This window comes from Canis lupus, chromosome 36, assembly GCF_048164855.1.
Source record: "Canis lupus baileyi chromosome 36, mCanLup2.hap1, whole genome shotgun sequence".
Lineage (NCBI taxonomy): Eukaryota > Metazoa > Chordata > Mammalia > Carnivora > Canidae > Canis > Canis lupus.
Window position 1 is genome coordinate 11,934,541 of NC_132873.1, and position 9,770 is coordinate 11,944,310.

At 36.6% G+C, this 9,770-nt stretch overlaps 1 long non-coding RNA gene across 1 annotated transcript; it reads right to left on the reverse strand.

The window, feature by feature from the left end:
* Nucleotides 1–496: 496 nt before the first annotated feature.
* Nucleotides 497–8,248, reverse strand: LOC140625653 (uncharacterized). The gene is made up of 3 exons (XR_012024989.1): nt 7,959–8,248; nt 6,664–6,781; nt 497–1,390 (listed from the first exon to the last, which is right to left on the reverse strand). It is a non-coding gene; the product is annotated as an uncharacterized lncRNA (long non-coding RNA).
* Nucleotides 8,249–9,770: the final 1,522 nt, after the last annotated feature.

Genomic DNA, 9,770 nt, shown 5'->3' on the forward strand with positions numbered 1-9,770 from the left:
AGAAGGGAGGCTAGAAGACCTCCCCTTCCAATCATAAATCAAGTCCTGGGGCAATGGTGTTTGTCCTTCAGGACTCTATTACCCTAAAGTTTTTGAATTAAATGGCAATGTTATTCAATGTTATTTATTAAGTAGACAATATTTTTAGGAGTTAGCATTTCCTATGAAGCATAAAACCTGCCCATTTTTTAATGTGTTCATATAAAGAATTTGATTTCTCCCTATCCTCAAACTTTTCAGGACACTATTTGTCAAATTGGAATTTGAAAATGCTAAAGCTGTATATTCAGATTGACCTAGAACACCAATGAACCATAATAAAAGCAACACATGAGCTGTAATTCTTGCAAAGGAGCACCAATTCAACACCTCATATTCCAGCTGCCTGCAGTGATGTAATAAAACAAATTGTGCAATCTGATGCTTTTTTTTTTTAAGATTTATTTATTCATTCAGAGAGAGCGAAGAGAGAGGCAGAGACACAGGTGGAGGGAGAAGCAGGCTGCGTGCAGGAAGCCCGATGTGGGACTCGATCCTGGGTTTCCAGGATCACACCCCAGGCTGCAGGCGGCACCAAAGCGCTGCGCCACCGGGGCTGCCCTGATGCTTTATTATGGGCTGGATATATGAAAGAAAAAATACTACTCCTTCCTTTTTCAGTGACTAATGAATGTAGTTCATTATTGATCATCAAGTATACCTTTCAGCCAAGAAAAGGTTAATGCCCTCTCTTCCTTCCCTCTGTCTCCAGGAGAAATGGAGTCTCTCCCTTTTGCTGTATCATACAGAGTCCTTATATCTTGGAATTTCTTTATGCCTTTTTGTGACACAAATTGGATTTATATATACTATTTTTTTAAATTCTCTTTATAGATTTATATTTTTTAAAAAAGAAACTAATGGGAGGGGTGTGGAATAGGGGCTGGATTTTTCTCCTGGCTTTCCCTTTTATTAGCCACCATAAAAGTTTTTTTTTTTTTTTAAATCCACAATTCATAACCAGAAGCAATAACATAAAAATCAATAAGCAAGAAGTTAGGGTCTTGCCAGCCATCCCAAAGAATTTAAACCCTTTTTTCACATCTAGTTTAGAAGATGCCAGTTGAAAGCTAAATCAATGCCTAGATGTGTGACTTTTTTGCACTATATGCTGGGGGAAAAGACTGAATTGTGCTTCATTTTGTGGTTACCTCCTGTCAGGACAAGGGCGGAAAATCCAGAATCAGGCAAATGTCTTCTCACTTCTGTAAAGAGCTGACATGAATTCCACTATTAGTTGTGAATGTAATCTGGATAAAGCACTAGCTGATGACACATTTAGAGATGATCTCTCCGGGTATGTTCATAAAGCCTTCCAGAATCCAAGGAATTGGGGTTGGTGGGGCTGGAACTGTGGGAGACAGAACAGTAAGCAGTTAGGGAAATACCTTCTGCTGTCAGAAGGCTCAACCTCCAAAATTAACCAGATTGATAAGCTACTAGTTACTCAGTTTTCTCATATATAAAGCTTCCTTTTATTTCTGCCTCACAGGATTGTTGTGAAAGTTAAGATTGTACATTAAAAATATTCAAACTTGGTATCATCAGGGGAACTACTTTTCCCTCCAAGTGGCCACCCTTGGTAGGGGTTTCTTTTTCCCTTGCCTCTCAAGCTTCTCAAGCCACTCAAGTTGTGCTTCCATCACTTGGAATCAAATGTGACCTCACTAACACACGTTTTACAAGGAAAACACACACACACACACACACAAAGGGAATAACTATAGTGTGTAAAGATTCTAATAAGTGGCACGTGAAAGCATTTTAACTACAAAATTTACAAGTGTATATTGTCAGACAAACAGATTTGATTAATTTTTTTGAGATTTGATTAAATTTGAAGAGAATCATATCATTTATCGAATTATTTCAACTGCTGTTTGTCTATTATGCTCTATTATTATAGTGGTTCTTTTTTTTTACTAAATAAATACTTTTTTATTCTCAATAGAGCAACTACAATTCTTATATATGCAGAGAGTCATTTTGAATATGAACATATTTCTTGGTAAATCTTTTGTAAACCAGACCTCATTAGACAAAGAGCTGGTAATGGGGGAAATTGAAATAATTTGCCTTCATTCCTTCACATTTTTCTTTCCTCTCTTTCTCTCTGACCTTCTAATTCCTGTGTGTAACCTCCTGGCAAGCAAATATTTCAGTTGTGGTATTCCATTTAAATCTGCCTCAGGCTCATAATGCTCCATGCATTTTCCTCTTCACTATCCCTCCCTTATTACAAATACTGTTATTTTATTTATAAGATTATAGCAAGCTTCTAGGAGAGAAGACTGTCCCCAAAGTAAGTCATCTTAAGATGTTCATGACAGTGCAGACGTTCCCAGGTTGCTGTTATTAAAAAGATAATATTTTAGGAGAATTACTTTATTAGGACACACGAGATGGAAAGCTACTTTTTTTCTCAGGTCTTTTAGAAATTCAGAGCTAATTAAGTTGATTGGGCAGAAGGATATTTAATGGTTTTTGCCATTCTCATATCTTATGTTTTTTTTTTAACTTCTAGTTCTTGAATTCTTACAAACCAGTTACTACTTCACTGAAAAAACCGGGCCAGTACAAATTTTAGTGGAAAACATTAATCATCAGTGTTTTTAAAATACTTCAAAATGATAAAGAGTTTTATTTGCATCAGGTTTTTTCCCACCTATTTTAGACTAAACCTGTGACAGCATGCACATTGCTTATACATTTGGCAGTTCTCAAGCTTTAGCTTGGTAAAAATTTACTTTTTCCGCAATCTACTCTAGTATTTACTTTTTTTCTTTTTCTTTTTTTTTTTTTCTTTTTAATGGTTCTTTCCTCATTCCCCTGGGCTCCCTTTCACTGCCCTGCTTCTCATCCCCCACTGCTCTGCATCTGCTGCAGCACAGTCTCTGTAGGACTAGTCATTTTTTAACCAGCAACCCAGGTGATGTAAAAGTCGACGATCCCCAAATCATTCTTTGAGATGACTAGACAGTTCAATCCTTTGTTTTACTTTTAGGGAAAAAGCCCAGAGAAGTTGCTACCTATTGGAGTAATAGGTGATTTTAAAATTGGAAATGTTTAAAGAAATGCATCAATATAGGTAGAGATCAGTGGTTTTTAGAAAACAGTAAAGGGCTTACTATTAGCCATTTTCCTCTCATACTTTATTTGCTCTGGTTTAGATTTCCGCCTTTTGATTCCTGTTCAGTTTAACCTTTAACACAATTACCCCAGCTGCAGCTCAGTGAACTCCGTACTTCAGAGTAATTGCCTGAAAATGAACCTCATCCTCCAGGAGCTGCAACCTCCACTGAGCCCTCACGCAACCCATCCTTTCTTTTAAGGCTTGACCCAACATCATCCATGTCCAGCTCAAGTTCATGCTAACCCACCCTCTTTATGTTTACCCCTCCCCTGGACCCAAGGCCTTGGCCCTTGGAAAACACAGGTTTGGTTAGAGAATTCTAGGCAATGCAACAAAAAACAGAGTGGCTAAACATCTTTTTCCAGCTGCTTGATACTCTCTTTGTAAGAGAGTTTCTAAGAAAATGTGAACATAATGCTATTTTGTTTTAGTTTTTTGAAGGTGAGATATGACCAAGATATCCTGAATATTCCCTCAGTGTGGCCAAATTTCTTCCTTCCTCTAGATCCCTAACTTCCCTTTCTCTAGTGTCTCCTTTAGAAAACTTGCCACTGCAAATTCTTTTTCTGCCCCCTTGAGATGGGAATCTTTTTAAAACCCTCTTGCCAGATATACAACTCTGGACTGTCTTTTTCAAAGATCTGGGAACCAACCTGTTGAAATCCGTAAGCTAGTGGCGTTTCTGAGTAGTAGCCTGATTTCAGTGGACCCTCTTGCTCCAAGTTATAAAGTTACCTCGGGTCATGAAGATAAAGTCTACTTTTCCTCTAGGTAAGGTCAACTAACAATCACACATGATTTCCACTCTTTCCACCTCCACCTCCACTTCCACCGAAGCCCCTAAACACCCCTGAGCACTTCATTCTCATGGAGTGGAGCTCAAACTGAGTTCTAGCCTCTATCCTCTATTGTAATAGCCTTGGAATTTCTATTTTGCATCCCTGACAGAAAAGGATCTAGATTTTTAAATGTAAAGTCAGATGCTTTAATTCCTTCTGGAAATGTCTCTAATAGGTAAAAAAAAAAAAAAAAAAAAAGCAAGCTTTATACTTTGCAGCCTAAGAGGCAGTGGTTCATTTTAGTGGCAAATTTCAAGGGATTATCATGATTAGCCTTTGAATCTAACCTCTAAAAATGGTGAATTCATTAACTTTTGATGTGTTTTTTTTTCACCACCCAAAATGGACAGATTGTAGTTTTGTCTTTATTAGCTCTATTCAGACAATAATTGTGTTTATATTTGATAGGACTGAAAGTTCAAAAGTTTGACGTTTGCTGTTGTTTTTAACTCATGGTTGGATTTTGAACAAATCAGTTGATGAATTTATTGTTACTGATTTTTTTTCCCAAGATGCTCTGGAAAATCAGATAGCGAACTTCTCTCTGTTAGTAATAAGAGTGAAACACCTTACTAACCTATATTTAATAAAAAAATGTGTAAATAATATCAGGTTTTGGTGTACAAGTCAAAAAAATACTCCTGGTTAATGTTTGACAAACATTCACATCAGATTCTGGAAGCTACTAGTTGGTATTCTAGTGAATGCTGGTGTTTACACTATTATTCAACTAGGTTAAATACAAATAAACAAATATGTATTTCTGTGTCTCATATATATATATATATATATCACATGCACATATATCACATGCACATGGTGATTGTTCTTGGATTATGCTTCTTTTGAGCGATAAGAAAAAAAAAACTAGAATGCTGGGGCAGCCCAGGTGGCTCAGGGGTTTAGCACCACCTTCAGCCCAGGGCCTGATCCTAGAGACCCCAAATCGAGTCCCATATTGGGCTCCCTGCATGGAGCCTGCTTCTCCCTCTGCCTGTGTCTCTGCCTCTCTCTCTCTCTCTCTCTCTCTCTCTCTCTCTCTGTGTCTCTCATGAATAAATAAATAAAATATTTTTTTTAAAAAATAGAATGCATAACAACAATCCTGTGTACCACATATGTCATTGACAAATTTTGGCATCATCTTTACTCCAGTGCTTAAATGTAAGTTAATGTAATGTAAGTTAGGGGTAGATACCCCAAAGTCCTAGCTGTAGTTGCACAAAACACAAGAAGCAATCAAATCATCAAAAAAAAAATAGAAACATTATTAGGCTTGAGTTACCTTGCAAAATATCATATCAAGATTCAACTACTGAAAATACTTTATGACAAATGAATATTCACGTTACACCTTACAATTCAAAAATAAGTCTTAAAATGTAGCAGATTGTAATAACTTGGGATGGTGGATTAGTTTCCTAGGAAAAGCGTAACATCTTGCTTATGTCTGTTACATGCAATCATAATTTGCTAAAAAAAAGCAAACAAACAAATGAAAACTTATCCTGCCAGCACTATGTAACATGTTTTTCTCTTCTTGGGAAGATGAATATCTGAGCTGTTATGTACTTTCAGAGGAAGCCAATATGTGGTATATTTTGTAACAAAGATTTCCAAAGTCTATTGTCATGGATGGGACATTCTTAATAGGGATGAATATCTTTGTGAAAACTAATTTTCCAGTATGCTCCTGCTGAACTCAACTGCAAAGTGGTCATGGCTGGCCTGGGCCATAGCCTGCGCTCTTGCAGGTGACAAGGGGGCAAAGGGATTGGTCATTAACACCGAGAACTCTTCATTTTGTTGTTCTGATGTTTAAAAATTTTTATATATGAATATGAAAATGATGAAGTACTTTTTCATGTGCGTAGAAGAATTTCAAGTAATGTTTCTTTAATAGAATTCCCAGAAAAAAATCACATTTCCCAAAGATGAGCATATTTTAAGTGGGAGTTCAAAGTTCAGTTAAATGCAATGACTTCCTAGCATATATTCATAAATCCTAGAGTTGTGGGTAAATAAAATAGGTACTAGATGTCTTGATTAGGGAAGGAAAAGCTGTGTTGGTTCTTTGAAAATACAGTAATGTTTTAAAAGACAAAGGAAATCAATGATTTGAAAGAGAAGCAGTTTGGAACAGATCAGCAAAAGTGGAGTGCTACACATGACCCACCTTAGATTTTTCGCCAATGAATTTTGCTTGATAAAAATTACCATACAGAAACAATGATTCAGATACAATTCATTATAAATATATATTTATATATAAATATATATTATTTATATATTAATAATTATTAATTAATATATATTTAACCACAGGAAATTCCAAATGCAGAATAAAGTACATATTTTGGAGCTTTCCAAAAAAAGCTTCTGCAATCACCAATTTGTGAAAGATGGGATTTGCTTTGCATTTTCAGTCATTGTGAGAATGGAAAGTACTACATACCAGTTAACATCAATCCTGGGCCAAAATTAATAAATGTAAGGTGGTGGGGGTGTCTGAGGAGGTGGAAGCCGAGGGACAATGGCTACTCTGATGAGGCAGATAGAAAATTGACTGGTTTAAAATGTTGTTACTCTCTGTTATCAATTTAATAAGCATACTCTTCTAGCAAGAAACATTATAGAAATGTTAACTCTCACAGGAAGGCTGATCTTTACATGTTCACCAGAAAACAGGCTGTGGGTTTAGAACTTGTCAGAATGATGGATACTCTGCTTTTCAGAGGCTCTTCTGTAAATTTCCACAACATGCTTCGGTCTAGAAAAAGAAAAACAAAAAAACAAAAACCTCAAGCTCTGTCTCTTATAATATAAAATGGATAAGTAATCAAGCAATAAACAGTTTCTTGTTTTAGTTAAATCAAGTCAACTTCAGTGAGCATTGTTGTATGTTGTTGAGTGAAATTCAGGACATTAAATGCCTTCTTTAAGAACTTATGTCCCTAAGATTTATACAAAGATTAGAGGATAACTCTGCTTTACTGTTTCTCAAAATATTATTTTCTTCTAAAAAATAAGGAAAAGAAAATTGAAGTTAAAGGGGAGAAAAGGAGGAATGTTTATAGAAATTGCAAGCCTGATGACATCTGGGCCTTTCCTATCCACCCTTGATGAAAAAGCAAACAAACAAAACAAACAGGGAAAATACTACAAGTATAAAATTCTAGTCACAGCCAATTGAGGATACAAAAATTTTTTTAAAGTGGTTTTTTTTCTCAGTGACTCTTGATTTCTTTTCAATGATCTTTAGTTACCTGACAAATTAGGAGATACATTTCTGTCCTCCACACCTATTCTTAAAGAAACTGTGCTTTAAATAATAAAAAGCAAATGTATATAAAAGGTAATTTTGTTAATATTAATGAAATTAGAGTGTACATGTATGGAGTTAGGAGCCCTCGCCTAGGTAGGGAGAAGTACGTTGCACAGAGAGAAGCTCTCATGAGACTTCTTTAGTTTCAACTGAAGTTTTCAGTCATCTTGATCAAGACTTTTCTAGCCCCTTAACACCCTATGCGATTTACTAGTTTAAGTCGATCTGGCCAACTTGTAAACCCTGTGTGTTTGTGTGTGTGTGTGTGTGTGTGTGTGCGCACTTGTACGGGTGTGTCTATCTGTCTACCTAATACCTGCACTCAGTTCCAATGTATGGAGGTTTTTTCTATGCCATCAAGCATGACTTGGACACCTTGATGTCCTATATTCAACTCAATTCTGACACCATCTACTTAGACATATCATCCAATACTGCAATTAGAGGACTCATTGGTATAAGACTGCCTCCCTCACTGCCCCTTCAGGCACCAGTTGCAAGTCTCTTGCAACTCTGTGCTTCTGACTGGCCACTATCAATCAGAGGTTCCAGTGATCCTCGTCCTTAGGTTCCATGAATTTGTTAGAATGGCTCCCACAAGTCAGACAAACATTTTACTTACCAGGTTACTGGTTCATTATTAAATGATATAAGACAAATCATAAGAGACTCTTAATCATAGGAAACAAACTGAGGATCGCTGGAGGGGAGAGGGATATGGGTGATGAGGTAAGTGGGTGATGGATAAAAAAAAAAGAAAGAAAGAATGGAAGAAAAGTTTAGAAAAAAAAGGGAAAAAAGGATATAACTTAGGAATGTTCAGATGAAAGAGATGCACATGACGAGGTATATGGGAAAGGTGCTAAACTTCCATGCTGAGAGCACCATTGTTCCCCAATCTCTCCACTGTCCCCCAATCTCTCCATGTTCATCAACCCTGAAGCATTCCAATCCTTATCCTTTGGGTTTCTATGGAGACTTTATTACCTAGGCAATATTGATAGAATCATCGGCCATTGGTGACTGATTCAACTTCCAGTCATCCCCTTACCTTTCCATCTCCTTAGGTCAAGGAAGTGGGACTTAAAAGTTCCAACGCTCCAATCACATGACTGGCAACCAGCCACTATCCTTAGGTGCTTTACCAAAGTCATCTCATTATACACTCAGGTGTGGTTGCAAGGGATCCTTTATGAATATCAAGATATTTTTATAGCTCTTATCACTTAGAACATTTCAAGGTATTTAGACGTTTTATGCCAGAAACAGGGATAAAGACCAAATATATATTTTTATTATAAATCAAAATATCATAGCATCATTCACATCTATTTCATCTATGCATTTTTGAAAAAAACATTATTGAATGTAATAACTTGACAACTACATTTTCTTGTGTTTTATTTGAGGTTTCAGGCATCAGTGAGTCTACAATTGAGATATGATTTGAGATAGGACAATGATGTCCATACCTAACCCCCAGAATCTGTGAAAATTTTACTTTAAAAGGTAAAAGGGACTTTGAAGATATGACTAAGGATTTTGGGGATAAGGAGATGATCCTGGATTATCTAGATGGACCCAATGAAATCACAAGGGTCCTTGTAAATTACAGGCAGAAAGGTTTACAGGCAGGAGGGTATTAATTAGAGAGAAGGAGACATGGTGATAGAAGCAGAGTCATAGTAATGCCATTGGTGGAAGGGGATCACGAGCCAAAGAATATAGGAGACTCTGGAAGATAGAAAAGGCAAGGAACAAATTCTTCCTTGGAGCCTCCAGAAGGAACACAGCCCTGCTGACACCAAGATTTTAACTCCATGAGACTTGTTTTTTTTTTTTTTTTTTTTTTAAAGATTTATTTATTTATTCATGAGAGACAGAGAGAGAGAGAGAGAAGCAGAGACACAGGCAGAGGGAGAAGCAGGCTCCATGCAGGGAGCCTGATGTGGGATTCGATCCTGGGACTCCAGGACCACGCCCTGGGCCGAAGGCAAGCGCCAAACCGCTGAGCCACCAAGGGATCGCCTCCATGAGACTTGTTTTAGGATTTCTTACTTCCATACCATAAGAAAATAAATATATGCTATTGTAAGTCACTAAGTTTGTGGCCATTCTTTTTATAGCAACAGTTAGAAAGTTAGCAATTAGAAAAGTAATACTATGCATAAAGTATCACTTCTAAGAACTTTAAGAGAATGAAATTTTGTATTTTCATATTGTATTGGGACATAGTCCTTATGGATTGATTTCACTAAGAGTGATAGACTCTGGTAAAGGGACACTGACAGCTGGATCAGATGCTATGGAACATTACTTAAAGTTAGAATTACAAGGCTAATTAGTGTAAGCTAACCTTTGGATTTTAAAAGAACATTGTTTAAAGAGAATGCACCACTACATAGTATCTCTAGAATAATTTCAAATTTGGGAA